Source organism: Coenobita brevimanus, chromosome 111 (assembly GCF_032717465.1).
Source record: "Coenobita brevimanus isolate Jiangsu-jjx chromosome 111, ASM3271746v2, whole genome shotgun sequence".
NCBI classification, from domain to species: domain Eukaryota; kingdom Metazoa; phylum Arthropoda; class Malacostraca; order Decapoda; family Coenobitidae; genus Coenobita; species Coenobita brevimanus.
This window is the reverse complement of record NC_137064.1, coordinates 4,679,747-4,705,006: the sequence shown is the minus strand read 5'-3', so window position 1 is coordinate 4,705,006 and position 25,260 is coordinate 4,679,747.

Genomic DNA, 25,260 nt, shown 5'->3' with positions numbered 1-25,260 from the left:
GAGGTGTGGCTTTGTGTGTGTGAAGGCATGGCTGTGTGTGTGAAGGTGTGGCTGTGTGTGAGGAGATGTGGCTGAGTGCGTGTGAAGGTGTGGCTGTGTGTGTGGAGGTGTGGCTGTGTGTGTGGAGGTGTGGCTGTGTGTGTGAAGGTGTGGCTGTGTGTGTGGTGTGGCTGTGTGTGTGTGTGTGTGAGGTGTGGCTGTGTGTGTGAAGGTGTGGCTGTGTATGTGTGAAGGTGTGAGTGTGTGTGTGGTGTGGCTGTGTGTGTGTGAAGGTGTGGCTGTGTGTGTGTGAAGTTGTGGCTGTGTGTGTGGAGGTGTGGCTTTGTGTGCGTGAAGGTGTGGCTGTGTGTGTGGAGATGTGGCTGTGTGTGTGGAGGTGTGGCTGTGTGTGTGGAGGTGTGGCTGTGTGTGTGTGGAGGTGTGGCTGTGTGTGTGGAGGTGTGGTAGGGTATGTGGAGGTGAGGGTATGTGTGTGAAGGTGCGGCTGGGTGTGTGAAGGCGTGGCTGTGTGTGTGGAGGTGTGGCTTTGCGTGTGTGAAGGCATGACTGTGTGTGTGAAGGTGTGGCTGTGTGTATGGAGGTGTGGCTGTGTGTGTGGAGGTGTGGCTGTGTGTGTGGAGGTGTGGCTGTGTGTGTGGAGGTGTGGCAGGGTATGTGGAGGTGTGGCTATGTGTGTGTCGAGGTGTGGCTGTATATATGCGTGGAGGTGTGGCTGTGTGTTTGTGTGTGTGTGTGGAGGTGTGGCTGTGTGTTTGTGTGTGTGTGTGGAGGTGTGACTGTGTGTGTGTGAAGGTGTGGCTGTGTGTGAGCGAAGGTGTGGCTGTATGTGTGGAGGTGTGGCTGTGTGTGTGGAGGTGTGGCTGTGTGTGTGGAGGTGTGGCAATGTGTGTGGTGTGGCTGTGTGTGTGAAGGTGTAGCTGTGTGTGTGTGAAGGTGTGGCTGTGTGTGTGTGTGTGTGTGTGTGAAGGTGTGGCTGTGTGTGTGTGTGTGTGTGAAGGTGTGGCTGTGTGTGTGGAGGTGTGGCTGTTTGTGCGTGGTGTGGCTGTGTGTGTGGAGGTGTGTCTGTGTGTGTGGAGGTGTGTCTGTGTGTGTGGAGGTGTAGTTGTGTGTGTGGAGGTGTAGTTGTGTGTGTGGAGGTGTGGCTGTGTGTGTGGAGGTGTGGCTGTGTGTGTGAAGATGTGGCTGTGTGTGTGAAGATGTGGCTGTGTGTGTGTGAAGGTGTGGCTGTGTATGTGAAGGTGTGGCTGTGTTTGTGGAGGTGTGGCTGTGTGTGTGGAGGTGAGGGTATGTGTGTGAAGGTGGGCTGGGTGTGTGAAGGTGTGGCTGAGTGTGTGGAGGTGTGGCTTTGTGTGTGTGAAGGCATGGCTGTGTGTGTGAAGGTGTGGCTGTGTGTGTGGAGATGTGGCTGAGTGTGTGTGAAGGTGTGGCTGTGTGTGTGGAGGTGTGGCTGTGTGTGTAAAGTTGTGGCTGTGTGTGTGGTGTGGCTGTGTGTGTAAAGGTGTGGCTGTGTGTGTGTGTGAAGGTGTGGCTGTGTGTGTGAAGGTGTGGCTGTGTGTGTGTGTGTGTGTGTGTGTGTGTGTGTGTGTGTGTGTGTGTGTGTGTGTGTGTGTGTGTGTGTGTGTGTGTGTGTGTGTGTGAGGTGTGGCTGTGTGTGTGGTGTGGCTGTGTGTGTGAAGATGTGGCTGTGTATGTGTGAAGGTGTGGCTGTGTGTGTGTGTGAAGGTGTGGCTGTGTGTGTGTGTGAAGGTGTGGCTGTGTGTGTGTGAAGTTGTGGCTGTGTGTGTGGAGGTGTGGCTTTGTGTGCGTGAAGGTGTGGCTGTGTGTGTGAAGATGTGGCTGTGTGTGTGGTGTGGCTGTGTGTGTGTTGTGTGGCTGTGAATATGAAGGTGTGGCTGTGTGTGTGTGGAGGTGTGGCTGTGTGTATGGAGGTGTGGTAGGATATATGGAGTTGAGGGTATGTGTGTGAAGGTGTGGCTGGGTGTGTGCAGGCGTGGCTGTGTGTGTGGAGGTGTGGCTTTGTGTGTGTGAAGGCATGACTGTGTGTGTGAAGGTGTGACTGTGTATGTTCTTACCTAATTGTTCTTACCTAATTGTATCTTTACAGGAATGAGTCAAGCTCGTATTGTCCCGTGTCTTAGACCATATTTATCGTACATATCCTTAAATTTGTGAATTGTTTTGGCACACACTATTTCATTCGGTAGTGCATTCCATTGATCAATTGCTCTGTTTGGGAAACTGAATTTCCTTACGTCTTTATCACCTCTCTTCTTATGCAGGTGTGGCTGTGTGTGTGAAGGTGTGGCTGTGTGTGTGAAGGTGTGGCAGTGTGTGTGAGGTGTGGCTGTGTGTGTGGTGTGGCTGTGTGTGTGAAGGTGTGGCTGTGTATGTGTGAAGGTGTGAGTGTGTGTGTGTGTGTGAAGGTTTGTGTGTGTGTGTGGAGGTGTGGCTTTGTGTGCGTGAAGGTGTGGCTGTGTGTGTGGAGATGTGGCTGTGTGTGTGGAGGTGTGGCTGTGTGTGTGGAGGTGTGGCTGTGCGTGTGGAGGTGTGGCAGGGTATGTGGAGGTGAGGGTGTGTGTGTGAAGGTGCAACTGGGTGTGTGAAGGTGTGGCTGGGTGTGTGGAGGTGTGGCTTTGTGTGTGTGAAGGCATTGCTGTGTGTGTGAAGGTGTGGCTGTGTGTGTGGAGGTGTGGCTGTGTGTGTGGAGGTGTGGCTGTGTGTATGTGAAGGTGTGGTGTGGAGGTGTGGCTGTGTGTGTGGAGGTGTGGCTGTGTGTGAAGGTGTGGCTGTGTGTGTGAAGGTGTGGCTGTGTGTGTGAAGGTGTGGCTGTGTGTTTGGAGGTGTGGCTGTGTGTGTGGAGGTGAGGGTATGTGTGTGAGGTGGGCTGGGTGTGTGAAGGTGTGGCTGACTGTGTGGAGGTGTGGCTTTGTGTGTGTGAAGGCATGGCTGTGTGTGTGTGAAGGCATGGCTGTGTGTGTGAAGGTGTGGCTGTGTGTGTGGAGATGTGGCTGAGTGTGTGTGAAGGTGTGGCTGTGTGTGTGGAGGTGTGGCTGTGTATGTGGAGGTGTGGTTGTGTGTGTGAAGGTGTGGCTGTGTGTGTGAAGGTGTGGCTGTGTGTGTGAAGGTGTGGCAGTGTGTGTGAGGTGTGGCAGTGTGTGTGAGGTGTGGCTGTGTGTGTGGTGTGGCTGTGTGTGTGAAGGTGTGGCTGTGTATGTGTGAAGGTGTGAGTGTGTGTGTGTGTGAAGGTTTGGCTGTGTGTGTGTGTGAAGGTTTGGCTGTGTGTGTGTGTGAAGGTGTGGCTGTGTGTGTGTGAAGTTGTGGCTGTGTGTGTGGAGGTGTGGCTTTGTGTGCGTGAAGGTGTGGCTGTGTGTGTGGAGATGTGGCTGTGTGTGTGGAGGTGTGGCTGTGTGTGTGGAGGTGTGGCTGTGCGTGTGGAGGTGTGGCAGGGTATGTGGAGGTGAGGGTGTGTGTGTGAAGGTGCAGCTGGGTGTGTGAAGGTGTGGCTGGGTGTGTGGAGGTGTGGCTTTGTGTGTGTGAAGGCATTGCTGTGTGTGTGGAGGTGTGGCTGTGTGTGTGTGAAGTTGTGGCTGTGTGTGTGGAGGTGTGGCTTTGTGTGCGTGAAGGTGTGGCTGTGTGTGTGGAGATGTGGCTGTGTGTGTGGAGGTGTGGCTGTGTGTGTGGAGGTGTGGCTGTGCGTGTGGAGGTGTGGCAGGGTATGTGGAGGTGAGGGTGTGTGTGTGAAGGTGCAGCTGGGTGTGTGAAGGTGTGGCTGGGTGTGTGGAGGTGTGGCTTTGTGTGTGTGAAGGCATTGCTGTGTGTGTGGAGGTGTGGCTGTGTGTGTGTGAAGGTGTGGCTGTGTGTGTGGTGATGTGGCTGTGTGTGTGAAGGTGTGGCTGTGTGTGTGGAGGAGTGGCTGTGTGTGTGGAGGTGTGGCTGTGTGTGTGGAGGAGTGGCTGTGTGTGAGGAGGTGTGGCTGTGTGTGTGGGAAGGTGTGGCTGTGTGTGTGGGAAGGTGTGGCTGTGTGTGTGGAGGTGTGGCTGGGTGTGTGAAGGTGTGGCTGTGTGTGTGGTGTGGCTGCGTGTGTGGAGATGTGGCTGGGTGTATGGAGGTGTGACTATGTGTATGGAGGTGTGGCAGGGTATGTGGAGGTGAGGGCGTGAGGGTAAACGTATGAAAGTGTGGCTGGGTGTGTGGAATTGTGGCTATGTGAGTGGAGTTGTGGCTGGGTGTGTAGAGGTGTGGCTATTTGCTTGGAGGTGTAGATATGTGCGTGGAAGTGAAGGTATGTGTGTGGAGGTGTGGGTATGTGTGTAGAGGTGTGGAGGTGTGCGTAGAGGTGAAGTTATGTCTGTGGAGGTGTAGGTATGTGTGTGGAGGTGTGGGCATGTGTGTGGTGTGGAGGTGTGCGTAGAGGTGAAGTTATGTCTGTGGAGATTTAGGTATGTGTGTGGAGATGTGGGTATCTCTTTTCGAGTTATTTTACCATGGGTATGTGTGTGGAGGTGTGGCCATGTGTCTCTGTAGGATAAAATCTACACAAGGCATCTACATTATGTGCTGTATCTAAATAAACATACCAATAATGGGTAAAGTCTCTAATTTCCTTTTTACAGACTCGTCCTTTGTCTGTTACTAACATAATTAACATGTACCGTACTTGCATATATTCACACTATATTAGTTCTACCAATGACATACGCAAACTCTGACACACATTAACTTAAACAATAAACAGTAATTTACAGTATTTCCTCTTTCACAAGCGTCACTCTTCCTACACTCACCCCTTTTCCTGTCGTACTTTACTAGCATGGGGAAGAGTTAATTCTGCCTACCACTCTCCAACTACACAGGTCTCGATTTTCACATGAACCACATTTCCTACGGACACCCCTTTCTCATTAGTGCTTTGCTAGCATGGGGAAGAGCTAATTCTGGGTCTCAATATTCTGAGTACAAAGTCTTTCCACTATCACATGCATCGCTCTTCCTACAGAAACCCCTTTTTCATTCGTACTTCGTCAGCATGGGAAAAAGTTAATATTGGCTATCATTCTCCCTCCGAGTAGAAGGTCCGGTCCTACACTGAACCTAACATAGGCTGATGGAGATAAAAATTGAGACTGAAGCTAAAATTCCAAGATTATGGTAAACTGGGAGAAACCCTACAAGAGCATCAGAACAAAGAAATATCTCAATTGACTCACTACAGATATTTTTCCACGTATCTATAACCAATCCCGGAAAGGGTGCTTACAGACAAACTGCCTCCATTTTACCCTGTCATCCATCGTCAGGCTGCCCTCCCATCAGCTCACCACCATCGAATATATACAAACATCCTTCCACCTCATTCTCGATCTCCCACTACCCATCTTCCTTCCTACCTAATTTACATACACTCTCCTGTACCACTTTCTCTTTAACTTGGCTTAATATTGTCGTCTCTCAGTCTCAGTGCTGAGCTATAGCAATAAGAATACTAGAATTTTATCTTAAAGAAAAACTGTTATTGCATAAATGTAGAACCGTAGCATTGTCTTTTCCTGCCACTGAGCTACATGAAAATATAGGCTTCAAAACTGTGACTTCCTTCCACTGAAATACATGAAATAAGCTACAAAAAGACAAAAAGCTGGGTCAAGTTAAGATGGAAGAACTATAGGTAATCTTTCATGTTTCATTTTCCACATGAGCAAACCATCTCAGGGTACTTCTAACACTTTTCAGCACATCCACATCAACATCACAGCGCTCCCTCCCCCTTTCAGAGAAACGATCTGGCACAGCTGAAACAACTCGTAGCTATCAAGGGACTAATGAACAATATCCTTGCTCACCTTTCTATACCTCAGGGAGATGAGGAAGCTGTTTACACACTGTATTATCACTGATGAAATGAACACACAACTTCTGCGTCCTACCTCTCTCGCGGTTAGAGGGTGACTGATGGGATTCGGAGCTTCAAAGGCTCACACAGTTCCAGTTTGAGACAAAAGACTCGTTTTTATCATGCTATAGAATATTTGCTTTCAGTTTCATTTAGACCATACTTTTTTCACTCTAAGTTGTTCTAAAATTAACATCCATCACTAATATTGATTTGTAACAATAGATTAACAAAAGAATATGTGTTCATCAGAGTCACTACCCACTCACTTGCCACTCACCTAATTTGTCACTCATTCATTCAGTCACTCATTCTCTCCCTACTCACTCACTCGTTCTCTCCCCACTCACTCAACACTCACACTTTCATTCATTCACTTACACAACCACTCACTAGCTCATGCGCTTCCATACTCATTCATTCACTCGCCTCTTCATGCACCTCCCCATTCACGCACTCATTCACTCACTCACCAGTCTATTCGTCACTCACTCACCCACCATTTGAAAAAGTAGGCTGCTCTGATAGAAAAATGTAGTGTTGTGTTTCTTTTTTGTGTTTGTGCTTGTAATACGATAACTAATACCTCACGTTTGTGTGAGTGTATCCCTCTGGTCTCATGTCCCTTTCCCTTTGGTCTCACGTCCCCTTCCCTTTGGTTTCATGTACACTTTCCTTTGCTCTCACGTACCCTTCCCTTTGCTCTCATGTACACTTTTCGTCTGATACATGTCTCTTTCCCTTTATTCTCACGTCCCCATCCTTTTGTTCTCGTCCCCTTCCCTTTGCTCTCATGTCCCCTTCCCTTTGTTCTCATGTATCCTTTTCTGCCCGGCCTCCAGCGACGCCGTTCCCCAGAGTGTAGGGGTTTACACTGAATGGTAAATAATATTAAAAAATAAAAATTAATGTTCTTGTCATATTTGTTCGGCAGCAAGGAGAGAGAGAGAGAGAGAGAGAGAGAGAGAGTCTTGGATCGGAGGATTCAGCCTCTTCAGTATAGTAACATCTGTTATACGTAATTTTTGCTTTAGTTCCTTCACCTAAACTTGGCAATGATTTTCATCCTTTTGCAGCTTGTTCCGCGTAGCTCAAGTGACAAAAAGATACTGTAATACTATGACTCAATGTCCTTTCCATAGCATTTCTTTGTGGCTAGCATCATATTAGAGTGTTACTCTGTTGTTACAAGTCAGCATTCAAGATGGAAATAGGGCAGTTTTGGGCCAAGTTAAAGTAAAACAAATATATCACCAGATGATCCTAATCATCATAAGACAGTGTTTTGATTGGAGGGGTTAGGAAGGGGAGAGAGAGAGAGAGAGAGAGAGAGGAAGTTAGGAAGAATGGGAAAGGGATGGGGGAAAGAGATAGGAACCGAACCTATACTTATTTTACTCTAACCTGGCCTAAAATTGCCTTCTCTGCAAATTGAATGATGACCTGTGGCAATAAATTAACACTAGAAGATGATGCTAGATGATGCTAGTCAAGAAGTGCTATGGAAAGGACACAGAGTCATAGATTAATTTATTATTATTATTATTTCTTTTTTGCCTACCGACCATTGGAACCGAAGCTCCTGGTCATTAAGGCAATATATATATATATATATATATATATATATATATATATATATATATATATATATATATATATATATATATATATATATATATATATATACAGTAATCTTCCCATTATCCGATGTAATGAAGCCAGAGGCATGTCCGGATATCGGGCCTGTCCGGATATTGGGCCCCTGCCTCCTGGACTGGTAATTGTGGACCCTAACCCACCCTAACTCAGAAAACCACCTACATACCTCCCTACCGGACATGCATAGCACCTATTTAAGACCCTATTCACACCAAAATGGGACATAAAAGAGTGAAATAAATGCAAAGGAACCAGAGAATGAGGTTTTAGAGGTGAGTATATATAATATTAAGCATTCTGGGTACTTACTGCAAGTCCCTGGCTCCTGGACTGGTACATATGGACCCTAACCTAGCCTAACTCAGAAAAACACCTACATAACTCCCTGCTGGACATGCATAGCGCCTAAGACCCTATTCACACCAATAAGGGACATAAAAGAGTGAAATAAATGCAAAGGAATCAGAGAATGAGGTTTTAGAGGTCTATCTATCTATCTTTTGCCAGACGCCATAATCCCATATGGGGTGGCCATTTGACTCTGAGTTATTTGTTTTACAGAGAGGGGCACTAACCCTCCACCAACCCACTTGACGCGTAGGGAGCACGTATGGTTTCGTTATATGGTTACCACCCAACGTTGTAAATGGTTTCTTGGTTTACAGGAAACCAATTGGCTTGTCACTCAATGTAAAGCCACCTGTAATGGAAAGAAAAGCAATAAGTAGTGACAGAAAAGATGGGAGAAATAAGAAGAGAGGAGGGCAGGCACGGGAAAAGAATGATAAAGGCTAAGGAAGAAGTAGGCAGCTCTACATCAAGTGAGTGGATGATGGTCGCCACCACCTACCACTTTTTAGAGGTAAGTATGGAAAATACAGCACAGTATGAAACGTTCTGGGTACTTACAGCAAGTCCCTGGCCATCTCGATGAATAACCCGCGTCCTCTCAGACTCAGACAGAAAAAAGGCGTACCTGAAGCACCTGCAGTAATCAAGCCTTGCACCGAACTTAGTCATTTACACTCTGAATTCTATTTTCTTAACACTGCACACTCTGTTCTTACTTGCGCTGCATTGTACCTTAATGAAATCAGTGTTACACTTTGCATTTAAGTCTTTGCACTCAGAATTTTAATTTCTTAGCACTACACACTCTGTTCTTACTTGCGCTCCATTGTACCTTCATGAAATCAGTGTTGCACTCTGCACTTAGGTCTTTGCACTCAGAATTCTAATTTCTTAACACTGCGCACTGTTCTTTTCACTGTACAACGCTGTAAATTCCCGTGTGGTCTAGTGGCGAGTTCTTGCTGTTTATTCACTGTCAGGGTCCGACAGTAGCTGATGCAGGTGGCCTAGGAGGCGTTGCTGGGACGTCGTGATAGACTACCCACTGCAGACGTGTCCTATCCCTCCCTGCGCTCATCCTCATCCTCGGGAACAACCATCACCTCGTCCAGGAATTTCCGACGGTACAGCCTCTTCGTTGCCACGATCACTCCTTGGTCCATTGGTTGGATGAGAGTAGTCATATTAGGCAGCAAAAACATGCACCTAATGCGGCTATTCTCAGCCACCAACTCTTTGTCAGACTGGTGCACAGGTGCATTGGAGGAGGGCTTTTACCTGGTCGTGCGGGATTCCCAGTTTCTCCATCTAGCAATGGATGACCTCCTTGACGAAATGGCAGTGGAAACAGTCTTTGAAGATCTTGGCTGTGAACCAAGCCTTCACAGAATGGTACCAAACGGCAGGAAGGACATCCATCACCCCACGAAGACACCGAGGCTGCTTTGCACGGCCAACAATAACAGGCTTGAGCCGGTGCATGCCATTAGCACTGGCACAACACAAAGCAGATATCCGTTGCTTGCAAAGCTTGCAGCCAAGTACATGCTTCTCCATCCTCTCGGCTAAAGTGTTCGTTGGCATAGAGTGATAGAGTAGACCAGTTTCGTCAGCATTGTAGACTTGACCGAGAATGAGGCCCCCCCTGTCGATTAAGCCCTTCACCTTCTGCCGAAACTCCTCTACTACCTCCTCGTTGGCATCCAAAGCTTCGCCATGGGCCTTATGGTTGGTAAGGCCATGCCATAACTTGAAAGCGAAGAGCCAACCCTCAGATGCCTTGAAGTCTGGGGTGTCGTGAAGCCTTGCAACCTTCTCAGCGGCAGCCTTCAGCTCCGTTCCACACACCAGCAGCACGTTGTTGATGATACCAAATCAGCGTGGAGCGGTCAATTTCTGCAAACCTGGGAGGGTACATAACCTTCCTCTCCACGTTGCGTTTGGTCTTCAATGCAAAGTCAGCCATGTACTGGGTAAGCTTGTCTCGGGATTTCTTGATATCAAACAATGTAGACTGGGCCAGGTTGAATTCACGGAGGATGCGTGACGTCGACCACCCCGCATCCACCTTGTCCAATATCTCCCTCTTTTTCTCCAGAGTCAGAACCACTCATTTCCTCTTCTCAGGCGGCGGGGCCATCATCACACACATGAAGAAGTGCCTAGGCAGGAGAGGAACAGCAGAGCCTACAGCAGGTAAGAAATTACCACAAAAGCGAGCATGTGCACGGCCATGGTGAAGAGCGTGCACTCACGATGAAGTACGGGCAGGAAATGGGGAGGAAGCAGCATCCCCCTGCTGGATGTCGGTGGAACTACGTGCCAAAACACAGCTGATTCGCACTGCGCACCAGGTTCAAATTACAGGGGGGGAAAACTTTGGCTTTTTTTTTTTTTTTTTTACTTTTTTGGGGCAATTTTGGGGTTACGAAGTCCCAGGCCAAAAATGTCCGAACCCGGATTCAAATCCCGCTGGGGCAGGGAACAGTTTAAAGATTTGAGTTTCATAAATATCAGACTTTACTGCTCTACCAGAAGACCCGCCGACATGTCGTGAAAGTACCCCTGCTAATACCAATACACCAGTCCAGTAAGAGACAGCCCTAGCATGTATTCAATATGGACCGTGGGTGTTAGCAACTAAGTGGTGACATGTAGAGGTGTATGGTATGTAGGAGGACTACTAGGCCTTGACAGCAGGCTGTGAAGCCTATGCCCAAAGTTGGAAACATAATATATATATATATATATATATATATATATATATATAGATATTTATATATATATATATATATATATATATATATATATATATATATATATATATATATGACTCTGTGGTACAGTGGTAGAGTGTGCGTTTCGCACGCTGGTGAGCGGGTGTTCGCCTCCCGCCAGAGTTGTAAAACCTTTGGGAAGCGTTCACCAAGCCACTTGCTACTTTGGCGGACACAAGGGGTGCTGTGGTTGAACCAGTGTCGCATACTAGTATGCTTGCACCCAATCGGCTTAAGGCAGGCCGATTACACTTGGTTCACAGACTACACACACATCCAAAGCCACTACAACACTACAATCACACTCACAAGCACTTCTCACCCTACATACAGTCTCTACCAGAAAGCCTAAGCCACTAGGTAGAGATACATTGGCTGTATCGTCCCTGCTTCAGTAGGGATAGGCCGGTCCTGCAGTGGACCTCAACGGCTGATGATGATGATATATATATATATATATATATATATATATATATATATATATATATATATATATATATATATATATATATATATATATATATATAATATAGTTGGAGCCTCTGTGGTAAAGTGTACGTTTTTGTACACTGGAGAGCGAGGGCTCGCGCCCCTCCAGGGTAATAAACTTTGGGAGCATTCTTCTGGCCACGTACTGCTTGGCAGACACAAGGGATGCTGTGGTTGAACCAGTGTCATATATTGTAAAGTATGCTTGCACCCAGTCGGCTTGCACGGGCCGATTACACTTGGTTCACAGACTACACACACATCCAAAGCCACTCCAACACTACAATTACACTTACAAGCACTTCTCACCCAACATACAATCTCTACCAGACAGCCTAAGCCACTTGGCAGAGATACATTGGCTGCATTGTCCCCACTTCGGTCGAGATAGGCCGGTCCTGCAGTGGATACTCAAATGGCTGATGATGATGATGATGATGATATTATATAGTTATGCAGCGTGTTCTGAGCCCAACTTCTTGTCCTCAGAACATGGAACTTGGGTTCTTTTTCAGGACTGGGTCAAGAGCATGCAACAAAGGAACAGGGCTCAAACACAGGCTAACCAGTCTTACACGTACATTACCATACAGAAGATACACATCACTTGATGCAATACATGTAACACAATACAAATCAGCATTAGTAAATAAGGATGGGAACAGACTAGGAGAGGCCAGGCAGGTGTAGGTGACGGCCAGGTGTGGGAGGGGGGCCGTCTTGTGTGCGCTCTTGTGAGAGGCACAAGTCTCTGGCTGCATGGTGGATCATCCGGTGTGGGCTGTGGGACAACGTCGTGGGCGGCCCCCCTTCTGGTACGGCCCTGGGGAGTATTAGGCTGGGGCCAAACAGGGCAAGCAGGTGCATGGCTCTGTGCCTGCCCTTAGAGGTAGTAGGAGTCTTGCTGGGGGTCGGGGCTGGTCCTGGCTTGGAGTCCTTGGGGCGTCCTTCGATGGCTGGGGGCTGTGATCTCGCTGGTGTGGGGAGGCCATCAGGGGGTGCCTGGAGCCACTCTCACTCAAGGAGTCTGACAGTGACTGCTGACGTCGAGGAGCCAGCTGTAGTGAGCAGACTCCCAGGCTCACAATGGGGCCGTTCCAAATGTTCTCCACCAGGGACTCTGCTGGGGAGCAGTCTCCACCTCTAGGGGTATGGGGGAGGGCATGAGGGGCGTCCTGCTTGGCCTCCGGAGGGGCAGCCCGAGCCAGGGGCGCTGTCCTCGGTGGGAGCCTTTAGGGTAGTGGACGAAGGAAGTCCGGTGGACGTTTCTTCTGCCTGGCAAGTCCGGTGGACGTTACTGTGGCTCCAATCCAGGATAGTGAATGAGGGAAGTCCGGTGGATGTTCCTTCTGCCTGGAAAGTCCGGTGGACGTTACCTTGGCTCCACTCATCCTAGGGGCGGCAGGCCAGTGGACGTTCCTTTGCTGGTAAGTCCGGTGGACATTACTGAGGGCCTACTGGGGACTGCGCAAGCACAAGTCCCACTCCAATACTGGCGAGGGCTGGTCTGGCTGGAGACTAGTGTATCAGCACTGCATACCTCTCGATGAGTCTGCTTGAGAGGAAGAGGGGCGCATGGTAATGAGGGATATAGGACCTTCTGGCCCGGGCCCTCTACGCGCTTTGCGCACCTCCCCGTGGTCTTCCCCTGGGGAGTGTTTCATTATCCCATCTGCTTGCCTCTCTGTGGCCTCCCCTTTGGGTGGGTATTTCACCACCATCGCAGGTGAAAAAGTCACGTCCCCGTGACTGGAGGTGGTAGGTGTCTGATATGGATGTCTGGTGATAGGGCGTGAGATGGTGAAGTAGGTTGAGCCAGTAATGTGTGGGGTGGTTTGGCTCCTGGTGTGGGTGGTAGACGATTTCCAGGGTGGAGGTATGGGCTGTCTTCTGTAGGAGGTGCAGCAGTTGTGATGATCCCCTCAGGCGATGTTTGTTTCCCTGGGCCAGGGTCCACAGCATGTCTTATTTTCATTTCTGGTGGCACAGAGCATGGTGACTGGCCAGTGGCTCTGGGCTGAATGGTGGAGGAGGGTGAGGTGACCTGGGTTTTATGAGGTTGTGGGGGACACTCTTTAATTGCCCTGGTGACCCTGGCGACTGGAATATCCCATTCTGCCTAGTGGAGTTTGTTGGTTTGGAGGGAGGTGTTTGGTGTGGGGGAGCTGGAGGTGGATTGTCTGGTTGGTGTTGGAGGTGGTGGTGGTGAGGGTGTCGGGGGGGTATCTTGCTGGTGGATCGTGGAGACATCCAGATCTGGTTGTGATGGTGGTGAGGGCGGGTGCCGGTGGTGAGGAGCTTGGGCCATGTAGTGAGATGGTTGGGTGGAGGTGGGGGGTTCTTGGTTTGGGCAGTGAAGTTATTGTGCAAGGTGGTGGTGATGTGATGGTGATCGAGGATGGGGAGCTGGTGTGGGGTGTGGTGTAGGAGGTGGGTGTGGAATGAGGAGTGGGTGAAGGTGAGGGGTGTGTGGGTGGAAGGTGGCCTGTCCTACGGGTGGCGGGGGTGATGGCAGGTGTAGGTGGCATGGAGCACTGGTCTTGGGGTGAGGTGGCCAGAGTAGGGTGGGGGGTTTCCTGGTTGGACAGTGGCACCTTTGTGTCCATTGGTGGCGGTGCGGAGGTGAGTGTTGGGGTGGGAGGTGAGGTTGCAGGGAGTGAGTGGAGGGTCTGTGGTGAGGGTGTGGAGTTGATGAAGGGTGTGGTGGGGGGCGTGTTGTGGAGGGGGAAGTGAGTGAGGGTGATGAGTGTGATGGTATGGGATAGCAGGTGTATGGGTCAGTTGTGTGGTCGGTGGAGGCAGGTGGTGGTGCGGCGTGCTGTGTGGGGAAGTGAGTGTGGCGTGATTAAGAGGTGGTGGGTGGGGACACACGTGGTGATTGTGGTATGTGCTTGGGTCATTGTGGTACTGAGTGGAAGAGACCGTGTGACAGCCTTGGGTAGTTGTTTTCTGTCGGACCACTATAAGTTGTTCCCATGTCATGAATGGGGCACCAGTAATTACATGTTGAAAACTCCCATCAATCTATGGAGATCAGGCTGGCATTTTCTTTAGGAGGGGGGACGCCTTTTGGTGAGTCATGCCCTAGGCATACTTGGTGGTGTTGGTGAAACTGTGTGAGTGGGGAGAGTCCGTGGTTTTGAGGGTTGTGCCCCATTTGTCGGGACTCTGTTCACTGCACCAATGCATTGTGGGGTGGTGCGAATGGTGAGAAGGTGCCTGACAATTTGAACATCCCTGTCAAGGTCTCCCGTTGGGTCAATGATCATGAAGTGTTCTCTGATGACGTTGGGAAGGATCCTCAGTAGAGTATTGAAGACGAGTTGATCCCGGGTGGCTGCATCAGCCTCCAGGTAAGCGGCGGTGACTAGTCGCCTGGCCTGGATAAGGGTGTCATCCAAATTACCGTCGTAGGTGAGGGTATCGAGCTGGAAAAAGGCAACGACTTTCCCTACTGATGGCGTGACCTCTTGGGTCACGATTTGTTTGAACTGTGCCCATGTCAGCTCCGGGATGATCTTGGCAGTGATGCTGAAGACTGCTTTTCCCAGGTGGGGTAAGGTCACTGCGATCTTCTCCCTGTCATGTTCAAATCCTATGTCTAATAAAGGTTTGATCATGCACATGTGTCTATGTCGCACTATTCGGGGTCATATTTTGGTAACTGCACGTGCGGTTTGATCGCCATTTTTGCTAACTTTCCCTTTGCTCCTTGTTGCTCTCTGACCGGATCTAGAACCAACTCTAGCCACCAGTGTTGTGCAGCATGTTCTGAGTCCAACTTCTTGTCCTCAGAACATGGGCATGGACTTGGGTTCTTTTTCAGGACCGGTCAAGAGCATGCAAGAAAGGAACAGGCTCAAACACAGGCTAACCAGTCTTACACGTATATTGCCACACAAAAGATACACAGCACTTAACACCATACACGTAAAACAATACAAATCAGTATTGGTACATAAGGATGTGAACAGACGAGGAGAGGTCAGGCAGGTGTAGGTGATGGCCAGGCGTGGGAGGGGGGCCGTCTGGTGTGCACTCTCGTGAGAGGCACAAGTCTCTGGCTGCTTGGTGAATTGTCTGGCTTGGCCTGCGGGGTGATGTCGTGGGTGGCCCCTTTCTGGTGGGGCCCTGGGGCATGTGATGGCTCTCGGGACTGGAGCCGAGCAGGACAAGCAGACGTGCAGCTCTGTGCCTGCCCTTAGAGGTAGTAGGAGTCTTGCTGGGGGGTCCGGGCTGGTCCTGGGCTGGGATACTCGGGGCATTCCTCGAAGGCTGGGGCCTGCGGTCTCGCCAGTGTGGAGAGGCCATCAGGGGCTGCCTGCGGCTGCTTTCACTCGAGAAGTCCGACAGCAACTTGGTGACATCGAGGGGCTGGCTGCAGGGAGTGGACTCCTAGGCTCATGATGGGATCGCTCCAGATGTTTTCCACCAGGGACTATGTTGGGGAGCAGTCTTTGCCCCTAGGGGTACAGGGGGAGTGTGAGGGGCATCCTGCTGGGCCTCTGGAGGGGTGGGCCAAGCCAGGGGCGCTGTCCTCAGTGGGAGCCTCCAGGGTAGTGGATGAAGGAAGTCCGGTGGACATTCCTTCTGCCTGGCAAGTCTGGTGGATGTTACTGTAACACCACTCCGGAGTAGCGGGTGAAGGAAGTCTGGTGGATGTCCCTTTTACCTGGCAAGTCCAGTGGATGTTACCGTGGCTCCACTCATCCTGGGGGCAGCAGGTAGGGGAAGTCTGGTGGCCATTCCACCTGCGGCAAGTCCTGTAGACATTACTGTGGCCCTGTTGCCAGGGGAGGGATCCAGTCGAGGGGAATCCGGTGGAGGTCCCCTCTATAGCAGGTATAGTGGATGCCGCCACAGCTCTGTTCCCTTCCCTGGGATGGCAGGTGAGGGAAGTCTGGTGGACGTTCCTTCAGGGGTAAGTCCGGTGGACATTACCGCATCCCTGCTCCTGATGGTGGGTGGCAGATGAGCTAAATCTGGTGGATGTTCCCTCTACATTAAGTCCAGTGAACATTGCTGCTGCACTGCTTCCTGTGGGGTCTGTAGGTGCGGGAAGCGCGGTGGACGTTCCTTCGCTGGTAAGTCCGGTGGACACTACCAAGGGCCTATTGGGGACTGTGCAAGCACAAGTCCCACCCCAATGCTGGCAAGTGTCGTTCTGGCTGGAGTATAATGTGACAGGGTGATGAACTCCCTGCTGGTTCCACTGAGAGGAAGAGGGGCACATGGCAGCAGGGGATGTGGGCCTGTTTGGCTCAGAGCCCTTGCGCCTCCCCATTGCCTCCTCCCGGGGTGGGTGTCGCGCCTTCCCAGGGGTCTCCTCCTTGGGTGGGTATTTCAACAGGAGAGAGGGGAAGGAGGAGACATGATTATGCTTGAAATACCAGAAATAGCAGCAGAACACCGCTGAGGCATGATGACGCTCCCCACAGGAGAAGACCATGAAGGGGCTCTGAGGGCACGCGCTTTGCCCAGACAGTACAGGGCTATGTCCCTGACTACTTTGCGCCCTTATTACCCGGAACAGACCCAATGAGGACATTGCAGTCCAGATGCATTACCCTCCAGCTGGACCAGACCTCACCAGGTGGGGCTGATTCTTCAGTCCCAAGCAGCACCCAAGTGATGGCCATCAGCCACACAAAACCAGTGACAGCCTTCAGCCACACAAAACTAGCGACAGCCTTCAGCTGCACAAACCCAGAGACGGCCATCAGCCGCTCAGTTGCTCCAAAACTCCCCTCCCCTGCAGAAACCGGTGACGGCCTACAACCACACTCGGGGAGAGACGGTACCACCCTCTCTCCTTCTGCAGCTGCCTCCAAGCGCTGGAATCCAGTGATGGCCTTCAGCCACACCAGCAGGCAGGTGATGGCCATCAGCCGCACCTCAACTGCCATCCACTCCCCTCACAGTACACCGATGACGGCCTTCAGCTGCAACTGTGGACAGGTGACAGCCATCAGCTGCAACTCGCCTATGGTCCTGTCAGGAAGCCGGGCCCCAGTGATGGCCATCGGTTGCACCGACAGGAAAGGGACGGCTCTCAGCTGCCCTCCTCCTGTTGCCCAAGGGACCTCGGCATGGCCATCAGCCATGTCAGGGAGAGACACCCCACCAAACGTCTCTCATCCCCTGTGACTTCCCCTGCGGAGGACGACCCTTGCTCGGCTCAACCCTCCTATAGCCAAGTGGCACGCCCTTCCATTTCTCCCCACAAAGGCAGCCCCCAAGAGGAACTTCCCTGGCTGGAGGAGCTTCGGCGAAGCCCCGTGGCAACCCCGAGAGTGTGTGCATTTCAGCCAACACCTGGGGAAGACGACCAGCTGATGGACTCCCGCCAGAGGCGACGCCGCAGACTTCCCCTGACGTCGGCCCGACGGGAGGGAGACCACAGCCGCCGGTGTCATATGCACGGAGTGACTTTATGCTGGAAGTTACCGTGCGGTCTCGAAAGAGGACGAGAAGTCGACCTAAAAACACCTAGCATAACAATGCTATATAAATGCATCTCATGGAAAGAGAAAATAGACATAAATGAATATATAACCCATGGGGAATTATCAGCAAGAGGAGACTGCAGAAAACTACATAAAAACAGAGGCGATAATGAAATAGTGTGTGCCAAAACTATTCATAAATTTAAGGACACGTATGATAAAAATGGTCTAATACACGGGACAGTACGAGCTTAACTCATTCCTGTAAAAATACAATTAGGTAAGTGCACACATAGTAGTTCAAGCCACTCACCATTCTTAAATGTTATTCCTCGCCCCCCTTTGAAATTTGCTCACGCCCCCACCAGAGCCGCGCCCTCCAAGTTGAGAACAACTGCTGTAGGTGATTATTGTAGCTTGAAAGAAATCTGAAATGCACGCTCCCACCATCAAACCCCCTGTAACAACTGAAATGAAACTTAACAAATTAATCACAGTCCTGGCCGAGATTTGATCTCGGGCCCTCGCGCTTGATACGTGCACACGTTACCACTGAGCCAAAGAGAGGATTCCCCCATTGCCTCCAGGCAATGCAGGCTTTTATACACCCCATTACACACCTCTTTTCTCCCCTTGGTGATTAATTTGGTGAGTTTCGAACACACAAGGTAGAGTAAGCATCGGAGGCCGCCATGGGGAGGCTGGGGACCACACCTAAACAGCCCATCCCCTGGATGAGGGCAGAGGCGCTGTCAGCTAACCAAGGACCAACATCATATTCCCAACCAAGCCCCATCTCACATCCCACACCGCTGCCAACCAATGTAATAACCGAAATGAAACTTAACAAATTAATCACACTGTCCTGGCCAAGATTCGATCCCAGGCCCTCGCGCTTGATATGCACTCACGTTACCACTGAGCCAAAGAGAGGATCCCCCCATTGCCACTAGGCAACGCGGGCTTTTATACACCCCATTACACCCCTCTTTTCTCCCCTTGGTGATTAATTTGGTGAGTTTCGAACACACAAGATAGCGTAAGCATCGGAGGCCACCATGGGGAGGCTGTGGACCTCACCAAAACAGCCCATCCCCGGGATGAGGGCAGGGGCGCTGTCAGCTAACCAAGGACCAACATCAAATTGCCAACCAAGCCCCGCCTCACATCCCACACCGCTGCAACCAATGTAACAACCAAAATGAAACAATAAATTAATCACAGTCCTAGCCGAGATTCTATCCCGGACCCTCGCGCTTGATATGCGCGCACGTTACCACTGAGCCACAGAGAGGATCCCCTTATTGCCTCTAGGCAACACGGGTTTTTATACACCCCATTACACTCCCACCCCACTACAGAGTCGCATCCCCACCCCCACCCCAGGAAGACACCAGTGGGCCAGGTAAACAGGGTGCAGACTCGGAGTGAAATGAGCTCAGGTACGCCACGGCCCTATGTCCCACTTCTCCTCAACTCACCCAACCACGACATCGCAGTGACGGCTACCTACATCTCGGCTGGACCGGCATTCACCAGGATCGGGGGGGGACTGCTCCAGATACAGTCCCAGGCACCACCGCGATAATGGCCACTGTACGTACCAGGGAAGGGATGGCCACTGTATGCCCTTCTGCTGTTTCCCCCTGCAGTCCTGCGGTAACAGCCACTGTACGTACCAGGGAAGGGACGGCCACTGTATGCCCTTCTGCTGCAGCCACATCTGGAGTTTGCCTCGGCATAACAGCCACTGTATGCATATCAACAAGCAGGAGTAGGAGAGGCGGAACCACGGCGATGGCCACTGTATGTCCCAGGGAGGGAACGGCCACTGTACATCCCTCATTCACCTCCTCCTCCTACGGGAGTAGCACCATGGTAATGGCCACTGTACGTACCAGGTAGGGAATGGCCACTGTACGTCCCTCAGCTACTTCCCTTCGAGCAGGCAGACCTGCGGCGACAGCCACTGTACGTGCTGGGGAGGGAATGACCACTGTATGTCCCTCATCTGCCTCTTCCTCCTTTGGGAGCAGCACCGTGGGAATGGCCACAGTATGTACCAGGGAAGGAATGGCCACTGTACATCCTTCTGCTGCTATCTCAAGGGCCTGTGGAACTGCGGCAACAGCCACTGTACGTGCCAGGGAAAGGACGGCCACTGTACGCCCTTCGTCCACAGCCCCGAGGGTTTTCCTGTCGGAGAAGGTCTCGGGCGCGGCCCACTCTCCATTCGGAGGCTGCATGCCCTTCTGTTTCTACCTCCAAGCGTGGTTCCCTGGAGGTGCTGCCGTTTGAGGAGTGGTGGCAAAGCCCGGTCTCTGAAGGCGAGATACACGCCCTGCAGCCCACCCCTGGACAATCCTCGGCCCTGATGGACGCCCCACGGATGAGATGCCGCAGCCAACCCCTGACGGCACCCCAGCCCAGAGGCGACCGCAGCCCCCGGGCCCCAGGGCGGGACTGCCCTAGCCCCACTAACCGCCGGCCCTCCACCCAGAGTAAGAAGTGGCAGGCCCGGCTCCTGATGCTGTTTGGCCCCAGCCCCGAGGGCCACTCACCAGGTCAAGGCCCCAACAGGAAAGGGCCTCCCTGCACCCCTGACCAGAGACACGCACAGGCCGTGACGCCCCCAATAGCAGTCCCATGCCTTCTCCAACGGAAGGACACACCTGGAGGCCTCCCTCCGACCCCCGGGTGCCACCTCGACCAAGCCCAGACATCGGCAGCCCAAGAGACGACACAGTGAAATCTCAGTGTTGTGACAAAGACCTGAAAGTGACAGTGCCCGTGTATTCTCAGGACAGAGACACAGTGAAAGTAACAGTGAAAGTACCAACGAACTAACTACTCTAACATACTGTGTCGATACCTAAGTCCGGAGATCCAGAATAATATATAAGGACTAAGGGGAAATGGACTTTATGAACTATGTCACCAACCCCTTGGTATTATTCCCATGTATACTGACTTGAGTGTCATCACAGTGTATGTGTATTGTGATATACTGTTGTTAACTAGCCTGTCACTGTACCTGTGCCACATCTTGTATATACCATTGTATGTATATTGTAAGGGATTTTGAATTAAGGTAATATATGTGTTAAGGTGGCCTGCTGAGTTCTTATGCCTTGTTCCTCTGTTAAAATGTTCTAGTTCCGGTGTCATATGCACGGAGTGACTTTATGCTGGAAGCTACTGTTCCCTTCTCTATTAAGCCCAATCAAACCTCATCAAACCTTAACCTAACCTTATCCTAGATCAACCTAACCTAAATAAACCTAACTTTAACCTCAATTCACGAAATGACAAATTTTATAATCTGCCTTTAACACATATATAGCTTTATTTATATATATCTATACAGTATATCGACCTATATAGTTACCTACAGGTCGATAAGACATCCAACTATCTTCCTGGCACATGTATTTCATACAATGTTGTTGATAAATAGCACAAAATTTGAGATAACGTTCGGATACTTTCAAAATAGAAGCTAAAAGGGCACTCGCCGCATGCGCACTAAGCGAAACTGTAACTTCCAGCATAAGTCACTCTGTGCATATGACACCGGTCTCGAAAGAGAACCCCGCTCAGTCGCTGGTGTCTTTAGGACGAGAAGTCGGCCCAAAAACATCCAGCATAACAAAATCGTATTTTGCAAATATTTCAGTCAGTCATATTTTGTAAGTAATATGCGCGCCTGCGCCGCCGGACCCCCCCACCCCGCTATGGAGCCGCAGCCCCACCCCAATCCCGGGAGGACACCACGGCAGGCCAGGTGAGTGCGGGACTGGTCCAGAGCAAGACGAGTGCCGGGGCGCCCCTACCTTGTGTCCCTCTTCTCCTCAACCGACCCAACTGCGACGTCACAGGAATGCGACACTACTTCTCGGCTGGAGCAGCCCTCACTAGGATCGGGTGGGCCTTCTCTAGATACAGTCCCAGGCAACGCCGCGGTAACGGGCCACTGTACGTACCAGGGAGGGAACGGCCACTGTACGTCCCTCAGTTGCTTCCCCCTGCAGCCCCGCGGTAACGGTCACCGTACGTGCCAGGGAAGGAATGGCCACTGTACGTCCTTCTGCTGCAGCCACATCTGGAGACCGCCTCGATGTGCTAGCTATTAGTATACACTGACAGGCAAAGGCAGGAGGAGTGGAGCCGCGACGACGGCCACTATATGGGTCGGGGAGGGAATGGCCACTGTATGTCCCTCATCCACCTCCTCCTCCTCCTACGAGAGTAGCCCCGCGGTAACGGCTACTGTACGTACTGGGGAGGGAATGGCCACTGTACGTCCCTCAGCTACTTCTCGTTGGGCAGGCAAACCCGCAGCAATGGCCACTGTATGTGCCGGGGAGGAGTGGAGCCGTGACGACGGCCACTGTACGCATCGGGGAGGGAACGGCCACTGTACGTCCCTCATCCACCTCCTCCTCCTCCTCCTCCTACAGGAGTAGCCCCGCAGTAACGGCCACTGTACGTCCCTCAGCTACTTCTCGTTGGGCAGGAAGACCTGCAGCAACGGCCACTGTATGTGCTGGGGAGGGAACGGCCACTGTACGTCTCTCATCTGCCTCTTCCTCCTTCGGGAGCAGCACCGCAGTAACGGCCACTGTACGTACCGGAGAAGGAACGGCCACTGTACATCCTTCTGCTGCTACCCTTAGAGACTGTGGAACTGCAATGACAGCCACTGTACACGTTGGGGAAGGGACGGCCACTGTACATCCTTCATCCACAGTCTTGAGGGTTCTCCCGGAGGGGAAGGCCCTTTGCGCGGCCGGCTCACTACCTCTCGGCTGCATGGGACGCCCTTCTCTCTCTCCCTCCAGGTGTGGTTCTCTGGAGGTGCTGCCGTTCCAGGAGTGGTGGTGAGGTCCTGTCCCCGAAGGCCAGGTTCCTGCCCTACGGCCTGTCCCTGGACGACACCGACCCCTGACGGACGCCCCACAGGAGAGGTGCCGCAGCCAGCCCCTGACGGCGCCCCACCCTGTAGGCGACCGCAGCACCAGGCCTCCCAGGGCCAGCCTGCGGACCCCAAGGCGGGACCGCTCAGACCACGCTCCCCGTCGGCCCTCCGCCCGAAGTAAGAAGCGGCAGGCCCGACTCCTGATGCTTTTTGGCCCCAGTCCCGAGAGCCACTTACCAAGTCGAGGTCCCCAGACGGAAGGGTCTCCCTGCACCTCAGACCGGACACGCGCCCTGGCGGTGACGTCCCGGAAAGCTGTGCCGTGCCTCCTACAGGAGAGCTCTCCCGAGGGGCCCCCTCCCACTCCCGGGCGCCACCTCTGTTAACCCCAGGCATCAGCAGTCCAGTGACGACACCTTCCATGCCCAGCGTCGTGTCAAAGACTCAGAGAAAGTGACAGTTGGTGAATATGAACAGTAAGATAGAAACAATACACCAGAAAGTGACGGTCAGTGAACGTGAATAGTGAGACAGAAGTAATATACCAAGGTTCCTACTCAAACTTATCCAAGGTTCTGTGTTCATACCCAAGCCCTTCGAAACCAGGGACCTACTAAGAACAGTCCACAAAGACAGAACGTGTGAACAGTGTCGCCGCGGCCATTCCCTCGCTCCGTGACTCAGGTACAGACATCGCGCCTATGTGATATGTATGCTAATATTGATTAGCTTGGCGCTTCACTCCATCCGTATGTAGAGTGTCCTGACGTGTGTATTAAATGGCAATAATTGTGCATTAACTCTAACATCTATAGTGTGCCCTTGTGACCTGTTACATATATGTATATTGAAGTAAGTTGCACACTGACCTCAACGTCAATACGTTGCTTATGGACACATTACCCCTTCCATATTCAGTATATCTTTGTGTATGTATTGTAAGGAGTTTGAATTAAGACAATAGATGTGTTAAGGTATACTGCTGAGTTTTTATGTCCTGTTCCTTTGCGAGTGTTGTACTTCCGGTCTAGAAAGAGAACCCCGCTGGGCCCGCTCAGTCGCTGGTGTCTTTAGGACGAGAGGTCGGACTAAAAACACCCAGCATAACAGTAAGTTAGCTTTGAGGTTTAGACAAAGAAGAGCGCTAGATCTAGTGCTTTTCAGAAAAAAATAGTGTGGACCAATCCAACATATTGCACAACATCTGTTGTTTTAAAAGTCGAGATTAGTTCTAAAACTTGAAAAAATTTATAATTTAGCGCGTTTTAAAGTTCGATTCCTTCAATGGACAACTCCGACGCAGACGACGCTCACCTGTTCCCGCGCGGCGCGCTGAGCGACGGGAGAATGGGTTCACCGAATTTTATTTTATAAAAATTCTTCTTGAAATAAATAAAAAGAATTGAAGTTTCTTAACCTCTTTATTATATTAACGGATAGTTAAACCAATTTCCAAAGTATGATTTACTTCTCTGGTTAGCAAATTTTGGCAAATTGGCAACGCTGTTGAGAAGGTGGCTGAGTTGAAGTTGGGAGAGGTGGTTAGGATTATTGATATTTGCTTTGAGATATTTTGTAATGATGACGCAAGTGCCCATAATTGTCATTTATACTGCACAACCAGAAACATTTAGTGAAGTTACGTCATGAATAGCTGGTGTATTCCCTGGCCAGGTCCTATGATCCCCACACCAATGTTTGTCTCTTCATGGTTCAAAGCAGGTGAGTGATTATAGGATATAAATTTGTGCGTTGATGAAATTAATGCACTTACCCTCCATTTTTTTTTTTTTTTTTTTGTACTGAACTGGTCTCGTGTATTGCATAAGTATACTGTACGGTAGTTTTCATCTTCCTTGGTCATTTGAATTTAAAATGTTTGCAATCTTTAGGCAATTTTATTTAGTTTTGGAGACACTGCAGTCTGTAGTAGGTAGGTACAGTATTTACTCCTTTTCTGCAAGGGATCTCCTAAAAGCTGAATACAGTAAAATCATATGGAAATAACAGGACTATGGTAAATCAGAAAAAAATAAAAAAAAAATCACTCGTATGATGAGGTAAGTTTAATGATGAGCTTAATTCAGAAGTGGCTTACCGTATGATGTCTGTTTCTGTATAAATACAGTAGTTAAGTTGCCTGTGAAACACTAGGTTAGAAAGAGAAAAAAAATGGGACATTGTAGGCGATCTCCCATTAACAAATGAAAATTTTGTCACAAAATAGTTTCATAATTGTATTATTAATTTATGACACCCAGATTCTTCAGGAATAACATTTATGTTACTAAGAGCAGTAAGTTTGTTGACACCCACAGTGGTGTCCTCTATATAGGCTATCTGTCCATGGCCACATGGGGATGTCCTCCATCCACTTAATCAGTTTAATAATACTCTATTCCAGGGGAATGCAGCATTAAATGACAAGCCAAATAATTTCCTGTAAACCAGGAAACCATTTAGTATGCTGGGTGGTAACCTTATGACCGACCGATATAGCCTATGTTCTCAACACGTCACCAGGTGGGTAGGTGGAGGGTTAGTGTCCCTCCCCAGAAAACAACTAGCCTGACTAAAAAGACAAACAAAATGCCTAAGACCAGGACACTGGTGTCTTATAGAGTGTAATAAGTAAATTTGGACCTAAACTCGTTCGCCTCCACATCATTCTAGTTAGATTAGGTTAAGTTACAGTAAGTTACGTTAGTGAGAAGGAAATGCTTGGTGTTA